Source organism: Dendrobates tinctorius, unplaced genomic scaffold (assembly GCF_039654945.1).
Source record: "Dendrobates tinctorius isolate UK_male_01 unplaced genomic scaffold, ASM3965494v1 ptg000125l, whole genome shotgun sequence".
Lineage (NCBI taxonomy): Eukaryota > Metazoa > Chordata > Amphibia > Anura > Dendrobatidae > Dendrobates > Dendrobates tinctorius.
The window spans coordinates 15,675,030-15,700,461 of record NW_027361793.1 but is presented as its reverse complement, the minus strand read 5'-3'; the positions used below and the strand labels follow the sequence as shown (position 1 = coordinate 15,700,461).

At 47.2% G+C, this 25,432-nt stretch overlaps 2 long non-coding RNA genes across 3 annotated transcripts in view; one reads left to right on the top strand and one right to left on the bottom strand.

Moving 5' to 3' along the window:
* The window catches only part of LOC141047002 (uncharacterized), a 78,953-nt gene extending 76,500 nt beyond the window's left edge, over positions 1 to 2,453 (bottom strand). Inside the window, exons 1-2 of the long non-coding RNA XR_012219718.1 lie at positions 2,326 to 2,453; positions 145 to 587 (exon numbers count right to left, since the gene is read on the bottom strand). This is a non-coding gene — a long non-coding RNA (uncharacterized lncRNA). The remainder of the gene's footprint in view (positions 1 to 144; positions 588 to 2,325) is intronic.
* Positions 2,398 to 25,432, top strand: part of LOC141047000 (uncharacterized) — a 211,992-nt gene continuing 188,957 nt past the window's right edge. The window contains exons 1-2 of one of the 2 annotated variants that reach the window (XR_012219716.1): positions 2,398 to 2,462; positions 3,953 to 4,043. This is a non-coding gene — a long non-coding RNA (uncharacterized lncRNA). The remainder of the gene's footprint in view (positions 2,463 to 3,952; positions 4,044 to 25,432) is intronic. The other variant, XR_012219717.1, reaches the window with a different exon arrangement.

Genomic DNA, 25,432 nt, shown 5'->3' with positions numbered 1-25,432 from the left:
ATTTCTTTTAAATCATTATCATCTTGCAGCATTTTTTTCGCCACCTGCCTAAAGGTTTTGCTCAGTGCTGTATATTTGGATTTTTTTGCTTTAAAATAAAGTAAAAAAATAGAAAACTGCCTCAAGATAAGAGGCGTATAATACCTGGTTTTATTTGGAGGGATAAAGCATCCTTCAATTTTTCTATCATCTCTTGAAGTTCTGCTTCTTCATTTCTTACAGGTAAAAATTGAGAACGTCTTGTAGGTTGATTATCAGGAACATCTTCTATTTCACAGTTACATTGATCATGTGTCACTTTTTCTGGTTCCGAACAATAGCCACTTCCCATTCTTTTTATTTCTTTGTAACCAATAGCAGTCTTGATAGATTCACATAAGCGCCTCATATGTGTCAGCGTCCTTGTTTTGTGCCTTGAGATGGTCATTTTCTCTCTGTAATGTGAACTGGGTGTTTTGGAAGTCCTGTTTCTTCTTAAGAGAGGTCCTCATTACAGGAGGATCAGCGGAAATTCTTTTAACTGAGCTGGAAATCATTTTTGCTTTTACATTTAGTTCTTGCTTTAATTTGCAGCATTGAATCATACCCTAGAAGAAAATAGATTACATACAGTAAAACAGATAAAAGGTTAAATACAGTGGAAAAGTTTGTCAGTTAATGTTATTACTCATTTTACGAATTTATGATTGGTTTTATTTCAGGAACATCACTGTTAATTATACCTATTGTGGCTGTTGTGGTGCATCAGTCTCATCTGTGGCATAATTTTTTAAAGAGAAAGTTCTTCAAATAGTCAAGAGTAATCCCTAATGAATAATTATTGTACACACAGTTTACCAGGTAGTGTGAGAATAAAGAAGAGCTGTTTCTTGACAGCAGAAGTTCCAGCCAAAAGATGACTATTGTAGAATTGTATTCTCCCAAGGAGACCTATTTAGCTGGCTAGATGATCAGTACTTCTGTTTTTGCATTTCACGTGACGTAACAAAATTGATAATCTTGTTATTGTAAGGCAGCCAGGGTGATTGTCATGGCTGTATGGTTCCCACACCCTGGCGCCCCACAGATAAAATACAATGTCCCTTCTGCTGCAGGTGCCGTGTGCGCAGCAGGGCACTCATGTTTACTGTCATAGTCCCCTCGGCTTCTGTCACTTGTTTCCATGTTCCTGAGCTTCACAAACCATACCAGAGACAAAGTTCTTTTCCAAGAATTTAACTTTACTAAGTAGGAGGATATCCATCACATTTGCAGCACAACATACACAGAGCAGCATGTCCTGCACTTTCCCTACCTTCCGGTCAGCCTCTGTTCTTCCTGACAACTCTGTCTCTCTTCTGGCAGATCCCGGCCTCTCTTCTGGACAATCTCTGTCCCATCTGTGCCTTCAGTCCCACCAGCTTCCTACCATTCCCTGGTCCAGCTTCAATGGGTAAAGGTGCCAGGTTCACCATCTCAGCTCCACCTACCATGGTCATAGACCCCTGATCTCTCTTGGAACGGTCCTGTCTAAGCTGGTGTGCATCTGCATGACTCTCAGCCTGTGGTCCCTTACTGCCATAGCAGCTTTATCCCCACGGCTGGCAGACTCTCTTTCACTGCGGCTCCTGACTCTTTGCCCAGGGGAAGGCTGCCCATGCTGTGCTTCCTAACCAGGAAGTATCTCTCTTATATTCAATTGCTTTGCACTGCACTACTCTATCTCCTCCCCACTTGAAATCCCCTATGCTGCCTGTACCTAAACTAACACTCCTAATTCCTATCTCTACTATGCCCCATCTGTTCTAACTCCACTGTTGTCTTATACTACTGCTAGTTCCTCTTCTATCCCTAATTCTATACCCAACACATAGTACATTTACATTACAGTACATGACACACATCAAATACATTCACATTAATGAACATTTGGGAACCGGACACAATTAGTAGACCAAATAGGGGAAAAGCATAGGAGGGTCCCCACCACCTCCTTACATTACAATGATAAGCGTCAGTGAATGGGATATATTGAGCAGTCAGTTCTTGATGTGCTTGAAGCAGAATAACTGACAACAAATGGATATGAGAGCAAAATTGTGATAGGGAATTGACTGGGTTACAGTCAGTAGCGTAGCTACCGGGGGGGCAGTGGCCCTGGGCCCCACACTCTAAGGGGGCCCACCGGAGCTACACTCCACTACACCACTATTCTGCGGCAGAGCAGGGAGAATCGATCTCCCTACTCTGCTGCCTGGCCGCTATGGGCCCCTGAGAAGGCGGTGGGGGGCCCCGATGCCCCCGGTGCCAGCAGTGAGCCCCCCACCTCTCAGCCAGCAATGTCACCTTGGGCTATTCTGTGCGCACAGGACCTGTGATGAGGTCACAGGAGGGGCGGAGTCAGGGCTCACATGATCAGGGGCTTCAGTGGCTGCCGGACTCTCTGCTGTGCTGGTTGTCAATCATGGTGCTGGCTGGATGAGGTGAAGTTTCTGTGTGGGGTCAGGAGGGGTTTACAGGGTGGATGTAGCAGAGCTGTGTGTGTATGAGGTGTACAGAGTGGAGCCGTGCGTGTAGAAGGTGTACGGAGCAGAGATATGCATGTATGAGGTGTACGGAGGAGCAGAGCTGTGTGTGTATGGAGTGAGTGGAGCCGTTTGTGTACAAGGTGTACAGAGCGGAGCCGTGTGTACGGGGTGCACGGAGCGGAGCCGTGTGTGTAAAAGGTTTACGGAGCAGAGCCGTGTGCGTACAGCGTGTACGGAGTGGAGCTGCATGTGTGCAAGGTGTATGGAGCGGAGCCACGTGTGTACAAGGTGTACGGAGCGGAGCCGCGTGTGTACAGCGTGTACGGAGCGGAGCCACATATGTACAGCATGTATGGAGCGGAGCCACGTGTGTACAGCATGGACGGAGCGGAGCCGCGTGTGTACAGCGTGTATGGAGCGGAGCCGCGTGTGTATAGGAGGTGCGGAGCGGAGCCGTATGTGTATAGGGGGTATCAGGTGCAGTAATAGGGACACATGCGGCAGCAGCGGCTCAGCATTGGGGTATCAGGTGCAGTAATAGGGACACATAAGGCAGCAGAGGCTCAGCTTTGGGGTATCAGGTGCAGTAATAGGGACACATGCAGCAGCAGCTCAGCACTGGGGTATCAGGTGCAGTAATAGGGACACATATGGCAGCAGTGGCTCAGCATTGGGGTATCAGGTGGAGTAATAGGGACACATGCAGCAGCAGCGGCTCAGCATTGGGGTATCAGGTGCAGTAATAGGGACACATAAGGCAGCAGAGGCTCAGCATTGGGGTATCAGGTGCAGTAATAGGGACACATACGGCAGCAATGGCTCAGCATTGTGGTATCAGGAGCAGTAATAGGGACACATACAGCAGCAGCGGATCAGCATTGGGGTATCAGGTGCAGTAATAGGCACACATGGCAGCAGCGGCTCAGCATTGGGGTATCAGGTGCAGTAATAGGGACACATATGGCAGCAGTGGCTCAGCATTGGGGTATAAGGTGCAGTAATAGGGACACATACAGCAGCAGTGGCTCAGCATTGGGGTATCAGGTGCAGTAATAGGGACACATACAGCAGCAGTGGATCAGCATTGGGGTATCAGGTGCAGTAATAAGCACATATATGGCAGCATCAGCTCAGCATTGAGGTATCAGGTGCAGTAATAGGGACACATATGGCAGCAGTGGCTCAGTATTGGGGTATCAGGTGCAGTAATAGGGACACATACGGCAGCAGTGGCCCAGCATTGGGGTATCAGGTGCAGTAATAGGGAAACATACGGCAGCAGTGGCTCAGTATTGGGGTATCAGGTGCAGTAATAAGGAAACATACGGCAGCAGCGGCTCAACATTGGGGTTTCAGCAGGATGAGGGGTTTGTGCAGGTTGGGAATACATGGTGATGGAGCTGCAATATGAGAAGTGAAACATGTCGTTGTTGTATTCTCTGTAGCAGAGTTGTGACTGGAGACGTTGTCAATGTCGGTCTGGGCCAGATGGAAAGACGTGAAAAGCGAACGATTCCATTAGAAAGAACGTCAGCGGTAAGACACCATCTATAACTGTGCAGTAATCACTTATATGTTTTGTAGGACTGGTATTTACCACTGACCATATGGCGGTAATATCAATATTAGTCTTTATATAGAGATTATTTTCAGTAACAGCGCAGTTATCTCCTACATCCACTATTAGGGTGCATCACCGAGCTGTTATCAAAGTTACCTAGTTAGGGGCCCACTCAGAAGTTTCGCCCCCCCGAACCAAAACCCAGCTACGCCTCTAGTTACAGTAGTACCAAAAAGGCAGATACTATAAGGGGATCCTCAGAAAGTCGTCAAAGGAATGATAATAGGAGAATGAATGACAAGGTCATTACCTCCCAAACCTTAGTCATACTAATAAAAGAAGGCTAGACAACTTTTCCCAGTCCCACAGAAGAGCAGAAATTCAAAAAAATATTAAAGCTGGCTGTGATAGAAATACATAGTGCATAACAGCTTCTTGCATAGGGTACTGCTTAGCCATAGATTTGTCAGCGTGTCCATGCTGACCCCTGTGTACTGTTGAAAGTACCTTCAATAGGCACATTACCATCAGAACTGGACTACAGAGCAATGAAAGAAGGTGGCCTGATCTAATGGATAACATTTTACTTTATATCATAAGAGTGGTTGGGTGCATATCGGTCACTTTATCTGGGGAAAAAAATGGCACCAAGATGCATTATGAGAAGAAACCAAGCAGTGGAGGCAGTGTGATATTCTGGACACTGGACATTGTTGCTCTGAGTAACCTTGGGTTGGCATTCATGCTTATGTTACTTTGATACATACCACCAACCTAAACATTGATTTAGACAAAGTAAACTCAAGTAAAAGATAATACATACAGTTGTAGCCCACAAGGGCTTGGATGGGTGTTCACCCCACAGGGTTACTGTTGTTCTCCCAGAGAACAAAGGCATTATAGAATACCGTAGGAACAGAAGGGTTTATTTGGTCTGTATTAGGGCTTAGGTTGTTTGGATGTGTCAACGTAACATACACATGATTCTCAAAACTACTGTTTGTGAAATATAACATTATTCAGGGACTCATATATATTTCCCTAGGACTGCACAATATTTGACTATTTCAATAACAATACACCCCAAGTCTGCATAGTTCATAAAGATGGTAACCATGTGCTTTTAGTTCCCACTCGGGTCTCATGTATAGAAATAATTTTGTTCATGTGAGTCTATTTTATTTAAAGAATCATCTGGTTTCAAAACTACAGTATCACTGTGCAATGTAGGATTCGGCCAGGACGGTAGTCTTGGCCGAGGACCACAGAAAAATTTTCAGCTTCTGCCCGCGTACCTGTTTGGGGTTTTGGTTCACCGTCAGGGATTCCACTGCGGTGCGGAAAAGCTCCTGTACACTCAGTTTCGGTGCATAGGGTGGAAAAAACGGACATAGATACCGGTTCAGATGCCAAACAAACAATTTTACATTTCTCTTCAACGGTCCTGGACACATCAGTTACGTTATAGTTCACACAGCACTCCTCCTGCACTTTCCCTTTCCTGCTTTGTCCTCACGCACATCACGGGGTAGTAGCACCCTAGGCGGTACTGCAGTATCACTTCTGTAGGATTTCAAGACATAGGGGATCCCATTCCTCCGTTTCGCCCCGGACATACAAGCTTCAGCCCTATTTAAGATCTGCCTCATTGTGAATATTCTGCGCCCTGCACAACTCTTTGACAACGTAATTCTCTCCTTCACCTGCTGTTGTGGTAACCCGTAATTTTCCAGGGTGCTTTGCTCTTATCCAGCACCCGTCTGACTGTGCCTGTGTACTTTTCTTCTTAAAGAATGTTACGTCGCTGCTATGATGTCCTGGGCCTAGAGCCCTTGTGGACACTTTGGGCATGCTCGCCCTTCTAACCTGTTCTTATAGCCTGCACTCACTTATCCCATAGCAGCTCCTCCAACAATTAACCCTCTATGAACTTTCTACAAGATATACCTACCAGGCCCACTAGTATGCCCCCATCTAGTGGCCTACAACCGAACTACACTTACCTGTATCTATGAGAAATATATACTAAAAGTGCCCTCCTCTAATGACCCCAAAGGATGCACTAGCTTACCATAATCTATATATACATAATTGCCTTAAATTGTCCGTCATCCACTTCCGTCTGGATGTCCCCGAATCCACCATGCCACACCGGAAGTACACCGACCGCCATTTTAGAACACCCAAGTGATGCTGCTCGGATCCAGGACGCAGCTGCGATCCCGCCCGCCGCTCAGATCCAGGCCGCCGCTGCGATTCCAACCGCCGCTGGGATCCCAGCTGCCACTCGGATTCAGGCTGCCGCTGCGATCCCAAACGCTGCTGCAATCCCGACCTCCACTGGGATCGCGGCTGCTGCTTGGATTCCAGCTGCCGCTTGGATCCCAGCTCCCGCTCGGATCCAGGCTGCTGTTGCGATCATGAGGCTGTGAAAGGAGTGTAACGAGGGGGTATAACGACAGGGGTGTAATGAAGGAGGTATCATGAGAGGGTGTAATGAGGGGGTGTAATGAGAGGGTGTAATGAGTGGGGAGTAAGAGGGATGCCACCGCCGGACCCCCGCCAGGACCCACCGCCTGACTACACGCGCCGGATCTCATCGCTGCCTGCCCACCCACCTCCGTGCAGTCACAGCCGGCAGGAAAGACTGCAGCTTGAGGCCTGTGCTAGATATTGCATGCGGCCACCCTCTGGTCATCCACTTCCGTCAGCACATGCCACAAAACACCGTCTTTCCTGCCGGTTGTGACTGCATGGAAGTGGGTGGTCCGCCACCCCCAGCGCCACAAAGTTGCCCCCATTGTGATGTTACTGTCCTCCTGATGCCATAGCATCATGCACACATCTAGTCTATTCATAAATATCCAGTATATTATACAATACAATATATTACAAACTTTACAGCATCAGATATCAAAGAAATAATTTTCGGATTAACCGTGCGCTGCTAGACAAAACGACTCCTTTCCAGATTGTGTACTTGTATACTTTTATTTTCCCAACGCGTTTCGAAGTTTCAAACTTCTTCCTCAGGGGATGATATGTACATATCACCCCCTGAGGAAGAAGTTTGAAACTTCGAAACACGTTGGGAAAATAAAAGTATACAAGTACACAATCTGGAAAGGAGTCGTTTTGTCTAGCAGCGCACGGTTAATCCGAAAATTATTTCTTTGATATCTGATGATTTATGGTCACGGAGTGGCCATTTGGATGTGCAGCAGCTTTGACTTCTATTCCTTTATGCCTCCAACTCTCCTGCTATTGGTGAGTATAACAGCTTGAACTATATCTCTTTTACCTGGGTAAGACCCTATTGCGCTCTTTCTCTTTTAGTTTTAACCACAAACTTTACAGCATGGTATCACATACACTGTATGATGTGGCAGCAACAATCAAGCAGTCAATAGTAATACACTATAAGTGTAGCTTTACTAAGAATAATTACATACTGTATACACATTAGGACTTCTTAAAGGGAGGTGACATTAAAGGGGATGTCTTACTTAATTCCCCTTCACTTGATTGGTCAGCAAACTTGCCTGACCTTAACCCCATAGAGAATCTATGGGGTATTGTCAAGAGGAAGATGAGAGACACCAGACCCAACAATGCAGATGAGCTGAAGGCTGCTATCAAAGCAACCTGAGCTTCCATAACACCTCAGCAGTGCCACAGGCTGATCACCTCCATGCCACGCTGCATTGATGCAGTAATTGATGCAAAAGAACCCCCGACCAAGCATTTACTGAACATATATTTCAGTAGGCCATCATTTTGGATTTTAAAATCATTTTTCAAGCTGGTGTTATAAAGTATTCTAATTTACAGAGATAATGACTTTGGGGTTTTTATTGGCTGTAAGCCATAATCATCAACATTAACAGAAATAAACACTTGAAATAGATCACTCTGTTTGTAATGGCTCTATATAATATATGAGTTTCACATTTTGTATTGAAGAACTGAAATAAATTAATTTTTCTGATGATATTATAATTTTGTGAGACGCACCTGTATATACAGTTGGATTTCCCCTTTTCTGTGACTATGAACATCCTTAGTTAATTACTATTGGCTTTGATAAAACGTGGTCCCTGTTTACTCATGCATGTCTTTTTATCATCATTTAGGAGTCTTTGGTGAGGCCTTTTGGGATAATTTGGGGATAATAATTGGCCATATCTTAAAACCCCCTAAAGGCTTGCACCTCATAATGCAATGTCATAGAATCATAGAATCGTAGAGTTGGAAGGGACCTCCTGGGCCATCTGGTCCAACCCCCTGCTCAAAGCAGGATTCGCTAAATCATCCCAGTCAGATGTCTGTCCAGCCTCTGTTTGAAGACTTCCATTGAAGGAGAACTCGCCACTTCTCGTGGCAGCCTGTTCCACTCATTGATCACTCTAACTGTCAAAAAGTTTTTTCTAATATCTAATCTGTGTCTCCTCCCATTCAGTTTCATCCCATTGCTTCTAGTCTTTCCTTGTGCAAATGAGAATAAAGTTGATCCTTCTACAATGGGACAGCCCTTTAGATATTTGTAGACAGCTATTAAGTCTCCTCTCAGTCTTCTCTTTTGCAAACTAAACATTCCCAAATCCTGCAACCTTTCCTCATAAGACAGGGTTTGCAGACCGGTCACCATTCTGGTCGCTCTTTTCTGTCTATTTGATACAGATACGCTATTGTTGCATACCTTAGTGTGTTGACAATTGTTCATTGTCTTGTCTTTGTATGCTCATGTGTTAATTGTTATAGTACAGTCATGGCCAAACGTTTAGAGAATGACACAAATATTAATTTTTACAAGTCTACTGCTTCATTTTTTCTAATGGTAATTTGCATATACTCCAGAATGTTATAAAGAGTGATCAGCTTAACAGCAATTACTTGCAAAGTTAATATTTGCCTAGAAAATGAACTTTATCCCCTAAAACACATTTCAACATCAGTGCAGCCCTGCCTTAAAAGGACCAGCTAACATCGTTTCAGTGATTGCTCCATTAACACAGGTGTGGGTGTTGATGAGGACAGGGCTGGAGATCAATCTGTCATGATTAAGTAAGCATGACACCACTGGACACTTTAAAAGGAGGCTGGTGCTTGGCATCATTGTTTCTCTTCTGTTAACCATGGTTATCTCTAAAGAAACACGTGCAGTCATCATTGTACTGCACAAAAATGGCCTAACAGGGAAGAGTATCGCAGCTAGAAAGATTGCACCTCAGTCAACAATCTATCGCATCATCAAGAACTTCAAGGAGAGAGGTTCCCTTGTTGCCAAAAAGGCTCTAGGGCGCCCAAGAAAGACCAGCAAGCGCCAGGACCGTCTCTTAAAAGTGTTTCAGCTGCGGGATCGGGCTATCAGCAGTGCAGAGCTTGCTCAGGAATGGCAACAGGCAGGTGTGATTGCATCTGCACGCACTGTGAGGCGGAGACTCTTGGAGCAAGGCCTGGTCTCAAGGAGGGCAGCAAAGAAGCCACTTCTCTCCAGAAAAAACATCATGGACAGACTGATATTCTGCAAGAGGTACAGGGAGTGGACTGCTGAGGACTGGGGTAAAGTTATTTTCTCTGATGAATCCCATTTTCGATTGTTTGGGACATCTGGAAAACGGCTTATTCGGAGAAGACCAAGTGAGCGCTACCACCAGTCTTGTCTCATGCCAACTGTCAAGCATCCTGAAACCATTCATGTGTGGGGTTGCTTCTCAGCCAAGGGAATGGGCTCTCTCTCAGTGTTGCCTAAAAACACAGCCATGAATAAAGAATGGTACCAGAATGTCCTCCAAGAGCAACTTCTCCCAACCGTCCAAGAGCAGTTTGGCGATCAACAATGCCTTTTTCAACATGATGGAGCACCTTGCCATAAAGCAAAGGTGATAACTAAATGGCTCAGGGAACAAAACATAGAGATTTTGGGACCATGGCCTGGAAACTCCCCAGATCTTAATCCCATTGAGAACTTGTGGTCAATCATCAAGAGACGGGTGGACAAACAAAAACCTTCAAATTCAGACAAAATAAAAGCATTGATTTTGCAGGAATGGACTGCTATCAGTCAGTATTTGATCCAGAAGTTGATTGAGAGCATGCCAGGGAGAATTGCTGAGGTCCTGAAGAAGAAGAGTCAACACTGCAAATATTGACTTGCTGCATTAACTCATTCTAACTGTCAATATAACCTTTTGTTACTCATAATATGATTGCAATTATATTTCTGTATGTGATAAAAACATCTGACAAACACACATAAAAACCAGAGTCCAGCAGATCATGTGAAAATATAATATTTGTGTCATTCTCAAAACTTTTGGCCATGACTGTACATAATGCATCAATAAAATCCTAATTTTGAGGGGATTCCTTTGGTAAACTGGTAGCGTTGACTGCAGCGCCGACACTCTGTTACTATCTCCACTGTTACAACTTCTAACTGTGAAACAAGACATCATCAGGGGCAGAGATAGAAGCAATGTGTGACACCAGCCGCCCCCTGATGATGATTAATTTGAAAGTGGTAAAAGAAACTGTGGTACAGCGCTTTTGTCACAAACTGGCTATGATGTTTGTGACTTCAGTTATTAAACATCAATGCAGTAAATCTCTATGTATAGTATGTTGCAAATACTGTAGACATGAATATACATATAGCAAATGTAATCTCCCCCATATTTTCTCAGTGATATGAAGGATGAGTCTTAGTAATGTAAAATCATCAGCTCTTTTAAACATCAAGATTGCCCAGACTAAGATCTTTTTTCACTTTACCTTTGAACACAATTTAACATTGTAAGGCTGGTTTCACATTTGCGTCTGTTTGCGCAGTGTTTTATCCGCAGCAATCTGAAAGTGTCATGTGTACCTATCTTTAACATGGCGCACGCAAGGACATGCGTTTGCATCAGTTCGCATGCGTCTGTATACGCATGCGTCGTCTTTCGGTGTGCGGCGGGGTCTGGCAAACACAACAGGTTGCATTTTTTGAAGCGGCAAAAATCCGTCAAATATGTGCAGTCATGCACATGCGGATAAGGCCTGTTTCACACTTCAGTTTTTTTGTGTCAGTTAAAACCCGCCAAAATGGCGGAAAGCGGATCCGTTGGTAACTGATGTGAACGGATGCCACAGGACCGTTTTTTTGACGGATCCGTTGAATGAAGAATTTTAAAGGAACCGCAGTCCGGGAAGGAGAGAGAGAGACAATTTTTTCCGTCAGCCAGAAAGGATTTCAGGGTTAAATTCCCAGCTGACTTCCTTCCTCCGTGCATGCGCACTGTAAAATGCGGATCCTGCAGTGAAAAAAACGTTGCATGGTCCGTCCAGGCATGTCGGCGGGCGCAAAAAATTTTACGGATCCGCAAAAAAACGTATCCAACGGATGGCCATCCGTCAAGATCCGCCGGTAATGCAACTCAATGGGGAAAAAAACGGATCCACCAAAAAACTGGCGAATCCGTTTTTTTTAAAGAACGGCGGATTTTGACTGATGGTCAAAAACGGAAGTGTGAAACAGGCCTAAGTGCGTCAAAAAAAGCATTACTGTCTATGGAAACACATTGGTATTGGTATGCAAGGACATGCATACGCATATGAGTTCGATACGATGCGTACTTTTAATGAGTTGGTCTAGGAAGTGATTTAACCACGTGCTAATTGATAGCTCCATAAAAGGAAGTGTGGATACTGTGTAGGGTTAGTGGCGGAGGTAGAGGAGATTAGAGAGATTGACCAACAGGGATGGGGGGGTGACCCACTTCTTGACGCCGACAGACTGGAGACTGAAACAGAAATTGAATTCAACAGGTCCGTGTTTATTCATTGCCTTTTGACGACTTCTACAGTTGACAACAGGACTTTCACAACTCCTTTTTACACAGACCCGGGTACCTTCACTTTCTCTGTTTCACCATCGTGGCGTCCTTTGTGACTTCTTCCACTGTGGCTGCCCTAGTCACTTTCACCTCAGCGGTTCGCCATTCCATGTATACCGTTATCTGTTGCTCTCAGACCGTCTCTGTCTGCCGCCACTGTCCTTTTGGGTCACCCCCTGTGACCGTCTCTACTGTCAGATCCTCACTGAGGGCTCTCTAATGCCTTTCTTTTCACAGTAGACCCTGGCATGGTACTAGGGACCTGACTCCTGTACCCTGGTCTGTCTACACTCTTTCTGTCTTGAAGTTCTGTCCTCGTGACTAAGTCCTGGTCGTCATACGTCACGTACCCGGGACCTGTTGGACACACATTTTTTTTTTAAATATCACTTTAACATTTCAAATTTGGCTATATATACTAAACACAGTTTTTTTTGTTTTTTTTTAACTATAGATCTTATGCTTACTTCTAACCGTACTAGACTATCACTTTGTAAATTTTCCATTTAGCACTTTTCAAAGCATAACATCTTCAAAACTATCTATAGCTTTTACTATGCCATGCTTAATTCTATCAGAGTTAATTTTTTTTTAGGCATAACATTTTTCCTTTTAACCAAAACTTAAATATTATAAACATTGGTGCTTCCTCTTCCTTTGAGGAGAGCACTCCCCCGTATGCATCCCCGCTACACCAAGAGTGGGCACTTATTACTGAGGGACTTCAAACTGTCCCTAGGTCATGCAACAGCGCACAACACTCCCAGCAGTCCATTTAGAAGGATACTCCGGGTCACCTCCTGGCGGCCGATGTTTCGCCATTTAGCAGGGAACTCTACAGCTGTGAATTCCCCGGGATGCTTGAAATGTTCTAGGCCTTGAGTGTCCCTGATGCACGAGACCCAGGAGTCCTTGTCTCTTTTTATGGAGGCTCATACCCCTCAGGGTAGGTGATGACTGCTACCGCATAGCAGCCGCAGGGGCATTATTCGTTGTAATAGGAAACCGGGTCTCCCTCTCGCATAGCCCGTCCATGTCTGATGGGGTCACAGTGAGGTAGTGCTTGTGACCGGTGGCGAGGTCCCGGATAAATCCATAGCCTTTTGCAGTGTTAGTATATACATGCCGCCCATATGATTGAGGGGTAGTCATGGTTGTCTCTTCCTTCTCGTGTAACAGTGCCCACACCTCCAACTCATTGGCCTCCTTCTGTTCATTAATCTTTGCATCCAAGGCGGAGGGTCCGGTGTAGGCCGCAGAGTCCAGTGGGCAGGCCGCAGTTGGGGTCAAGAATGGGGCTGAGGCGGCCGCGGACATTGGGGAGCAGGCCACAACCAGAGTCACGGACGGGACAGAGGCGGCCACCGGCCTCGGAGGGTAGGCTGCGGAGCAGGCCGCAGCAGGGATCAAGGCGGCTGCAGGCTCCGGCAAGAAGGCCGCAGCAGGAGCCAAAATGGCGGCAGGCCCTGATGGACAGGCCACTGCCGGAAGATGGAGTGCGGCAGGGGCAGCCACAGGTCGGTTCTGTGCCGGCGACACGGAACAAGGTGCCGCTGGGCGGGGCGGCTCAGGATCGCTGACAGGAGCCGCAAAGTCATCCAGGGCTGGGGTCGCTGAAGAACGGAAGGTCAGGCGGGGAGCCCGGGGGCCGGTGTCAGGACCCTGGGGCCTGTCTTGTACACGGGGCATGGGGGCGGGGTCTGCCTGCGGTGCCGCCGGCTGAGCCGGAGTAACGCTCGCCTTCCCCAACACCGTGACTCCCGACAGTCCATCCCGCAGCTCCTCCAGCAGCCGATGTTCTTCACCCCGCCATCCGGCAGGGCCAGCCTCCATGCCCGATGACTCCGTGCAGACGGTCGGCAACAGCTCCTCCAGCAGCTGTTCCTGGTAGTCCAAGGTGGCTGCAAACTCCTGTGCTTTTTGGCGCTAAATTGCCACAGTAATTTTTAACAAGGCCTTTTCGCTCCAGATCTACCTGCAGAAATCCAGCAATTCACAGTCCAGTTTGTAATCCACAGGAAAAGATCTTCAACCCGTTCAGCTTGGGTCCTTTGAATCTTCAAGGCAGGTTTACCGCTGAAGATGTTGTATTTGCGGTGAAGATCCTGCCGACTACGCCAAATGTAGGGTTAGCGGCGGAGGTAGAGGAGATCAGAGAGATTGACCAACAGAGATGGGGGGGTGACCCACTTCTTGACGCCGACAGACTGGAGACTGAGACAGCAATTGAATTCAACAGATCCGTGTTTATTCACTGCCTTTTGACGACTTCCACACTTCACGACAGGACTTTCACAACTCCTTTTTACACAGACCCGGGTACCTTCACTTTCTCTGTTTCACTGTCGTGGCGTCCTTTGTGACTTCTTCCACTGTGGCTGCCCTAGGCACTTTCACCTCAGCGGTTCGCCATTCAAAGTACACCGCTATCTGTTGCTCTCAGACCGTCTCTGTCTGCCGTCACTGTCCTTTTTGGTCACCCCCCGTGACCGTCTCTACTGTCAGATCCTCACTGAGGGCTCTCTAATGCCTTTCTCTTTACAGTAGACCCTCCTTTCTAGTGAGCTCCCCTGGCTGACTGAAGCTTCTGGAATCTTCCCTCAGCCAGCCTTTATACTACCTGCCCTGGTAGCTCTGCCCACTATCACCTGACCGAGACCTCTGACCAATGACAGTGACCTTGACCCCTGGCAGTTACATAACCACTTTCTTCTTCGCTCCCCACTGCCCTCTAATGGTCACTCTACAGCACAGCACCCACTTACTTCCTCTTCATCTCAGTGCTTCCATTCCTACACTGAGCTATCCCTCTGCCTACCACTAAAGGCAGATCCCTCTCCATCAGGACCCCCTCCCTACAACTGCAAGGCCTTAACTCTCTGGACTCTGGATGGTAGCACAAGACTGGCTATGTAAGTATTAGAACCTTTGGAAATGTCTGTCTCTCTCACTGCCGTTTGTACTTTGTACTAATTTTTTTCTGTTACTTTTCTACTTGTCAACTCCCCTGCTGCAGTGGTTGTCTCCTGGTGCTGCGGTTGTCTCCTGGTGCTGCGGTTGTCTCCTGGTGCTGTGGTTGTCTCCTGGTGCTGCTGTTGTCTCCTGGTGCTGTGGTTGTCTCCTGGTGCTGCTTTCTGTCCTGGTGAGGACAACACTGTCTATGTAAGTATAGAAGCTTTGAAAATGTCTGTCTCTCTCAATGCTTTTCCTGTTCCTTGTAGACTGGTCGACTCTCCTGGTGCTGCGGTTGTCTCCTGGTGCTGCCGTCTGTCCCTGGCCTGTGCTTACTGCTGTGCTGTTGGACTACTGCCTGTAATGTAAGTATTGGTGTCCATGGATTTTTTTTTTATCTACATTGTGTTTGGATCTTAGCAAGTTAAATTTTTCTTCTCTGTTATTTTCTGTAGTGTTTCACTTGACTGCTGCCTGCTCTTCAAACATGCAAAAACATGCAAAACACAAGCCGCGGAGACACCATCACATGTTTCTCAACGCCACACTGATGAGGTGCAATACCCCGAAACAGCTGTCTGTGGATGGATACCATGTTTTGGCATAGGTGGTTTCCTTCATTGGAGACTGCCCTTCCAGTGGTTGTTCCTTCCAGGGGAAAACCTGGCTAGTCATTGCTTGCATTGAGAAACATGTGATGGTGTCTCCGCGGCTTGTGTTTTGCATGTTTTTGCATATTTCCCATAAGGGATGGGGGCATTGCTCTAGAATCATTGCGTTGAGAAACATGTGATGGTGCCTCCGCAGTGTTGGATGTTGATCTCCATGAGTTCATTCATCCTCATTTTTCACAGTCTTTTACTAGGCATTGCTCCTACTAGCAAGTTTCCTACTCCACACTGATGAGGGGCAATACCCCGAAACATCTGTCTGTGGATGGATACCATGTTTTGGCATAGGTGGTTTTCTTCATTGGATACTGCCCTTCCCATGGTTGTTCCTTCCCGGGGAAAGACCTGGCTAGTTATTGCTTGCATTGAGAAACATGTGATGATGTCTCCGCGGCTTGTGTTTTGCATGTTTTTGCATATTTCCCATAAGGGATGGGGGCATTGCTCTAGAATCACTGCGTTGAGAAACATGTGATGGTGTCTCCGCAGTGTTGGATGTTGATCTCCATGAGTTCATTCATCCTCATTTTTCAGTCTTTTCCTAGGCATTGCTCCTACTAGCCAGTTTCCTACTCCACACTGATGACGGGCAATACCCCGAAACTAGAGTTGAGCGACTTTTGCTTTTTTAGGGTCGCGTTTCGTTTCGTGAAACCCGACTTTTCCAAAAGTCGGGTCGAGCAAGATCGTCCGATTATAGGGAAAAGTCGGGGTCGTCCCGAAACACGAAACCCAATGTAAGTCAATGGGGAATAAAAGTCGGCAGTGAGAGGAGGACAGGAAACACACCTACAGTGCCCATTTGAATGCAAAAAACATCAATTCTTCTTACTTAAGCTTGTCAACCTTAATTAACTTCATAATACAAGTTACGCACTGAAAAATGGGGGTTATTTGGCTAAATTTGTGGGGGGGGAGGGCTGGCTGCAGGTTTTCATGTGCCCTGGGCCAAAGAGCGCCCCTTTAACACATACCACAACTCATCATGCTCCGATACGGCAGAGAAATAGCGGTATAGTACAATGAAAAATACCTCACTTTTTACATCGCATGACGAGGCCCATCTATTTCTCCATACAAAATCATTGGTCCCATATAATGTTTGAAACAGAATATGATGAGCTCCACATAATGCTACAGTATATGTTGGTCCCCATGGATGAAGCTCCACTGTCTTATGGGCCCAAATAATGCTCCAAACATAATGGGCCCCATTTCTACTGCTCTAGTGTATAATGGGCCCTGTAAATGCTGCTCCAGTGTCTGATGTCCACCTTTGGAATGTTCCAGTGTATGGTGGGCCCCATCTATCATTCTCCAGAGTATAGTGATCCCCAAAAATTGCTGTCCCAACATAGAAAACAATCAAATAAGTCTCCTCGCTAGGGAATCCCTGTACTTGTCTGGACAGGTGCTGTAGCTTGCTTAACAGCTCGCCAGCCATTCTCACGCCCAGTATGGATTGCACGTGATTGCACAAAGGTTAGAAAGGGTACCGTATCCCTGGATAACATGTATGGATAGCGTACACATTCAAAATATATGTCTATACAGCATGAGGCAGGCTCAGACGGTGTTAGGCCCAGTATGGATTGCACGTCATTGCACAAAGGTTAGAAGGGGTACCGTATCCCCGGATAACATGTATGGATAGCGTACACATTCAAAATATATGTCTAGACAGCATGAGGCAGGCTCAGACGGTGTTAGGCCCAGTATGGATTGCACGTCATTGCACAAAGGTTAGAAGGGGTACCGTATCCCCGGATAACATGTATGGATAGCGTACACATTCAAAATATATGTCTATACAGCATGAGGCAGGCTCAGACGGTGTTAGGCCCAGTATGGATTGCACGTCATTGCACAAAGGTTAGAAGGGGTACCGTATCCCCGGATAACATGTATGGATAGCGTACACATTCAAAATATATGTCTATACAGCATGAGGCAGGCTCAGACGGTGTTAGGCCCAGTATGGATTGCACATCATTGCACAAAGGTTAGAAGGGGTACCGTATCCCCGGATAACATGTATGGATAGTGTACACATTCAAAATATATGTCTATACAGCATGAGGCAGGCTCAGACGGTGTTATGCCCAGTATGGATTGCACGTCATTGCACAAAGGTTAGAAGGGGTACCGTATCCCCGGATAACATGTATGGATAGCGTACACATTCAAAATATATGTCTATACAGCATGAGGCAGGCTCAGACGGTGTTAGGCCCAGTATGGATTGCACGTCATTGTACAAAGGTTAGAAGGGGTACCGTATCCCCGGATAACATGTATGGATAGCGTACACATTCAAAATATATGTCTATACAGCATGAGGCAGGCTCAGACGGTGTTAGGCCCAGTATGGATTGCACGTCATTGCACAAAGGTTAGAAGGGGTACCGTATCCCCGGATAACATGTATGGATAGCGTACACATTCAAAATATATGTCTATACAGCATGAGGCAGGCTCAGACGGTGTTAGGCCCAGTATGGATTGCACGTCATTGCACAAAGGTTAGAAGGGGTACCGTATCCCCGGATAACATGTATGGATAGCGTACACATTCAAAATATATGTCTATACAGCATGAGGCAGGCTCAGACGGTGTTAGGCCCAGTATGGATTGCACGTCATTGCACAAAGTTTAGAAGGGGTACCGTATCCCCGGATAACATGTATGGATAGCGTACACATTCAAAATATATGTCTATACAGCATGAGGCAGGCTCAGACGGTGTTAGGCCCAGTATGGATTGCACGTCATTGCACAAAGGTTAGAAGGGGTACCGTATCCCCGGATAACATGTATGGATAGCGTACACATTCAAAATATATGTCTATACAGCATGAGGCAGGCTCAGACGGTGTTAGGCCCAGTATGGATTGCACGTCATTGCACAAAGGTTAGAAGGGGTACCGTATCCCCGGATAACATGTATGGATAGCGTACACATTCAAAATATATGTCTATACAGCATGAGGCAGGCTCAGACGGTGTTAGGCCCAGTATGGATTGCATGTCATTGCACAAAGGTTAGAAGGGGTACCGTATCCCCGGATAACATGTATGGATAGTGTACACATTCAAAATATATGTCTAAACAGCATGAGGCAGGCTCAGACGGTGTTAGGCCCAGTATGGATTGCACGTCATTGCACAAAGGTTAGAAGGGGTACCGTATCCCCGGATAACATGTATGGATAGCGTACACATTCAAAATATATGTCTATACAGCATGAGGCAGGCTCAGACGGTGTTAGGCCCAGTATGGATTGCACGTCATTGCACAAAGGTTAGAAGGGGTACCGTATCCCCGGATAACATGTATGGATAGCGTACACATTCAAAATATATGTCTATACAGCATGAGGCAGGCTCAGACGGTGTTAGGCCCAGTATGGATTGCACTTCATTGCACAAAGGTTAGAAGGGGTACCGTATCCCCGGATAACATGTATGGATAGCGTACACATTCAAAATATATGTCTATACAGCATGAGGCAGGCTCAGACGGTGTTAGGCCCAGTATGGATTGCACGTCATTGCACAAAGGTTAGAAGGGGTACCGTATCCCCGGATAACATGTATGGATAGCGTACACATTCAAAATATATGTCTATACAGCATGAGGCAGGCTCAGACGGTGTTAGGCCCAGTATGGATTGCACGTCATTGCACAAAGGTTAGAAGGGGTAACGTATCCCCGGATAACATGTATGGATAGCGTACACATTCAAAATATATGTCTATACAGCATGAGGCAGGCTCAGACGGTGTTAGGCCCAGTATGGATTGCACGTCATTGCACAAAGGTTAGAAGGGGTACCGTATCCCCGGATAACATGTATGGATAGCGTACACATTCAAAATATATGTCTATACAGCATGAGGCAGGCTCAGACGGTGTTAGGCCCAGTATGGATTGCACGTCATTGCACAAAGGTTAGAAGGGGTACCGTATCCCCGGATAACATGTATGGATAGCGTACACATTCAAAATATATGTCTATACAGCATGAGGCAGGCTCAGACGGTGTTAGGCCCAGTATGGATTGCACGTCATTGCACAAAGGTTAGAAAGGGTACCGTATCCCTGGATAACATGTATGGATAGCGTACACATTCAAAATATATGTCTATACAGCATGAGGCAGGCTCAGACGGTGTTAGGCCCAGTATGGATTGCACGTCATTGCACAAAGGTTAGAAGGGGTACCGTATCCCCGGATAACATGTATGGATAGCGTACACATTCAAAATATATGTCTATACAGCATGAGGCAGGCTCAGACGGTGTTAGGCCCAGTATGGATTGCACGTCATTGCACAAAGGTTAGAAGGGGTACCGTATCCCCGGATAACATGTATGGATAGCGTACACATTCAAAATATATGTCTATACAGCATGAGGCAGGCTCAGACGGTGTTAGGCCCAGTATGGATTGCACGTCATTGCACAAAGGTTAGAAGGGGTACCGTATCCCCGGATAACATGTATGGATAGCGTACACATTCAAAATATATGTCTATACAGCATGAGGCAGGCTCAGACGGTGTTAGGCCCAGTATGGATTGCACGTCATTGCACAAAGGTTAGAAAGGGTACCGTATCCCTGGATAACATGTATGGATAGCGTACACATTCAAAATATATGTCTATACAGCATGAGGCAGGCTCAGACGGTGTTAGGCCCAGTATGGATTGCACGTCATTGCACAAAGGTTAGAAGGGGTACCGTATCCCCGGATAACATGTATGGATAGCGTACACATTCAAAATATATGTCTATACAGCATGAGGCAGGCTCAGACGGTGTTAGGCCCAGTATGGATTGCACGTCATTGCACAAAGGTTAGAAGGGGTACCGTATCCCCGGATAACATGTATGGATAGCGTACACATTCAAAATATATGTCTATACAGCATGAGGCAGGCTCAGACGGTGTTAGGCCCAGTATGGATTGCACGTCATTGCACAAAGGTTAGAAAGGGTACCGTATCCCCGGATAACATGTATGGATAGCGTACACATTCAAAATATATGTCTCAGGAGGCAGGCTCAGACGGTGTCAGGCACAGTATGGATTTGACGGCCCAGATTACACAGCGGAGGAGCAGGGAGAGGTAAAGATTGCAAATGCTGGGGCCCTGGCCAAGCAAGGGGGGCCCACTCGTGGGCGTCGGTACTGGCACTGGGCCCCTCATAGTACAGCGGTGTGTCTGACGGCGGGTGTGCACCACCACCGTCAGAGACACTTGATTGCACTATGAGGGACCCTGTGCCAGTGCCCGCGCCCAAGAGTCGGCCTACCCACCTGTCCAGGGCAACGGCACTCGCACGGTGTCGTGCGCTAGGTGGTGACCCCGGCCATGGGGGGGGAGGCAGCACAGTTAGGGAGTTTTAGAAAGTGGCATATGTTGATGTTGGACATTCAACTGATGCAAAAGGCAAAATAGGTGAAGTACCAGGAAGAGGTGGACCAAAGCAAGCCATTTTTCTGTCACCCTATGTGTCATCAGGGGAAGGTGGGACAAAATCCTTGGAAACCCATGCGTGGTTCATTTTAATGAAGGTTAGATCATCCACATTTTGGGTTGACAGACGGGTCCTTTTTTCTGTCAGGATTGATCCAGCTGCACTGAAGACTCTTTCCGATAGCACACTTGCAGCTGGGCAAGCGAGCTTCTGTAAGGCATATTGGGCCAATTCAGGCCAGGTGTCCAGTTTAGCGGCCCAATAGTCAAAGGGGAATGACCTGTGTGGGAGAACATCGATATGGGAGGAAAAATAGTTTGTAACCATAGTTGACAACTGCTGTCTCCTGTCACTTTCCATCGATGCAGTATTACCAGTTGTGTGAGCGGTATTTGAAAAATCAGTCCACAACATTGTCATGAAACCCTTGTCTCCAACGCCACTTCTGCTGTGTGCACCACGAACACCTCTGCCAAGCTGCCCCCGGCCCGTACGGCTCGTGTGAGAACCATCACCGCTGCTGTGTGCTGGGAATGCCTCAAGCAACCGATTTACCAGAGTTGCTTGTTTATTAGCCAATATTAGGTCAAGGTTCTCCTGTGGCATGATGTTTTGTAATTTGCCTTTATAGCGTGGATCCAGGATGCTGGCCAACCAGTAGTCGTCATCGTTCATCATTTTGGCAATGTGGGGGTCCCTTTTTAGGATCCGCAAGGCATAATCTGACATGTGGGCCAATGTTCCCGGTGTCAATGATGCACTGCGAGTGCTGGGTGGAGGAGCACTTTCTGGCAAATCCACATCCCTCCAGTCACGCACAAACCCTGTAGCAGACCTTGCCACGCCAACATTTTCACTTGCCCCACGAGATGCATCCTCCTCCCCTAAGTAATCATCCCCATCATCCTCCTCCTCCTCCTCCTCTTCTTCCTCCACCTCGTCCAGGAGAGGTCCCTGAGCAGACAATGGCTGAATGTCATCAAGGATTCCCTCCTCCTCTTCCTCCTCATCAACATTGGCTGCAGACGCCTGCTCCTTAAGGTGCGTCAAAGTTTGCATGAGCAGACGCATAAGTGGGATGCTCATGCTTAGGATGGCGTCGTCTGCGCTTACCAGCCGTGTGCATTCCTCAAAACACTGAAGGACTTTACAAAGGTCTTTCAGCTTCAACCACTGCACGCCTGTCAACTCCATGTCTGCTCTCAAAGTGCCTGGCCGTGTATCCTCCCACAAATGCATTATGGCCTGCCTCTGCTCGCACAGCCGCTCCACCATGTGCAGGGTGGAGTTCCACCTTGTTGCAATGTCGATAATGAGGCGGTGGTTGGGAAGGTGGAGCAATCGCTGCAGCTTCTGCATACGAACGGAGTGTACAGGCGACCGGCGGATGTGCGCGCACAGTCTTCGCACCTTCTGGAGCAGGGCTGTTAACTCCGGATAATTTTTGAGGAAGCACTGCACCACCAGGTTCAAGGTGTGAGCCAAGCAAGGTATGTGGCTGAGTTTTGAAAGGGCTATGGCTGCCACAAAATTACGGCCGTTATCACTAACTACCTTGCCTGCCTCAAGATGTACACTGCCCAGCCATGACTCAGTTTGTCGCTTCAAGTACTCGGCCAGCACCTCGGCGGTGTGTCTGTCGCCCAAACACATCATCTGCAACACAGCCTGCTGACGCTTTCCACTAGCTGCTCGATAGGGGGACACATCGTGTGCAACAGTGGCAGCTGCAGATGGAGTGCTCGTACGACTGCGCTCTGTGGACGAGCTGTCGCTTCTGGAGGAGGAGGAGGAGGGTCGAACGCCTACAGCCAACTGTTTCCTATACCGTGGGCTAGGCAGCACTGTCCCACCACCGCTGTCCCCTGTGGACCCTGCATCCACCACATTAACCCAGTGCGCAGTGATGGACACGTAACGGCCCTGGCCATGCCGACTGGACCATGCATCAGTTGTGAGGTGCACCTTTCCGCTCACTGACTGCTTGAGTGCATGGACAATGTGGTCTTTCACATGATGGTGGAGGGCTGGGATGGCTTTGCGAGAGAAGAAGTGGCGACTGGGTAGGTCATAGCGTGGTACTGCATAGGCCATGAGTTCGCGGAAAGCTGTGCTTTCCACCAACCGAAAGGGCATCATCTCAAACGAGATTAGTTTGGCAATGTGGGCGTTCAAACCCAGTGTACGCGGATGAGAGACTGAGTACTTTCTTGACCTACTCATAGTGTCTGGGAGGGTGAGCTGGACTTGAGAGCTGCATATGGTGGAAGTAGCGGTGGACAGGGCGGACTGAGAGAGGGTTGATGATGGTGATGGAGTTGGTGTTCTTTCTGATGGCCTAGAATCAGTCTTTCGTTGATATAACAGTGGGATTCCCTGAATGCTGTGGCCTTGCAACGACACCTCAACATTTGCTGCTGTGCTAACCGGTGGGCTTACAGTGGGGGAAACAATGTAGCGTTGCTGACTACCTTCGTTGTGATCAGTTGCACATGTGGCACTTGAGGTTTGGTGTTGTGTCCACGCTTGCAAGTGCATGCTGGTTAAATGTCTAAGCATGCAACTGGTATTCAAATTTTTCAGATTTTTCCCTCGGCTAAAGGTCTTTGCGCACTTCTTACAGATAACCTTGGCCTGATCATGAGGATTTTGTTCAAAAAAGTGCCACACTGCACTCTTCCTACTTTGGCAGACATTTTGCGGCCTAGCACGCTGTGATCTTTTGACCCTCTGGACAAGCTGTCCAGCAACTCTTTTGATGTTTGGAACCTGTCTTTGGAGTGCTCCGGGCCTGCCAGATAACAGCTGTTGCGATGTCGATGTCTGCTGTGGATGCTCCTCATCTGAGCTATTGGAAGCAGCACCCTCTTCCCCCAATGGATGCCAATCTGGGTCAACAACTGGGTCATCCATCACCTCCTCTTCTATGTCATGTGCACCTTTCTCTGTGTCACCGTGTATGGTGGTATAGTGTGCGGGAAGGGGCACCTGAGTCTCATCAGGGTCAAAATCTGGCTCTGTACACTGCGAGGACAATGTAGTGCTCTGAGTGAATGTACCAGCTGAATCATCCATCAGCAGCTGTGCATCAGTGCACTCCATGTCAGATTCATCTTGGCCTGGGTAATTCACCATTTGACTTGATAATCCAGGCATGGTATGTGAAAACAGCTCCATGGAGTAATCAGTAGTATGGCCTGCGTCATCCTTCAATCTTGGTTGGGGTGAAGGACACAAGGAAAGGTGTGGTTCATGAACATGAGCCTCCAATGACGACTCAGTGCTTTTACTTTTTACAACTGAAGAAGAGGAGGCGATAGAGCTGGAGGCTGAGTCAGCAATGTAAGACAAAACTTTTTCCTGATGCTCTGCCTTTAAAAGCGGTTTGCCAACTCCTAGAAAACTAAGCGTTCGAGGCCTTATGTAGCCAGACGATGACGCAGCGTCAGCACCTCCTGCATTCGGTCCTATTTTGCTCTTGCCACTACCATCAGATCCACCACCAACACCATCATTACCAGCTGCCAACCCCCGCCCAATTCCACGGCCTCTTCCACCAGCCTTACTCATTTTTGGTAGAAATGTAGACAAAATCCAACAAACTATATAGTAATGTAAAACAAGGTACAAGGTGTCTATAGGACAGGGGAGTTTTAGAATTTCTGCACACACTTGTGGACAGTGGACACTTGTGGATTGTGTGCGGCCCACTGATATCTGAGCGCTATGTGACACGCTCGATGGCACAGCTGCCTGTGACCAAAGTGACGAGAGGATAATGGAGATTTTGAATCTCTGCGTACACTTGTGGACAGTGGACACTTGTGGATTGTGTGCGGCCCACTGATATCTGAGCGCTATGTGACACGCTCGATGGCACAGCTGCCTGTGACCAAAGTGACGAGAGGATAATGGAGATTTTGAATCTCTGCATACACTTGTGGACAGTGGACACTTGTGGATTGTGTGCGGCCCACTGATATCTGAGCGCTATGTGACACGCTCGATGGCACAGCTGCCTGTGACCAAAGTGACGAGAGGATAATGGAGATTTTGAATCTCTGCGTACACTTTTGGACACTGGACACTTGTGGATTGTGTGCGGCCCACTGATATCTGAGCGCTATGTGACACGCTCGATGGCACAGCTGCCTGTGACCAAAGTGACGAGAGGATAATGGAGATTTTGAATCTCTGCGTACACTTGTGGACAGTGGACACTTGTGGATTGTGTGCGGCCCACTGATATCTGAGCGCTATGTGACACGCTCGATGGCACAGCTGCCTGTGACCAAAGTGACGAGAGGATAATGGAGATTTTGAATCTCTGCGTACATTTTGGACACTGGACACTTGTGGATTGTGTGCGGCCCACTG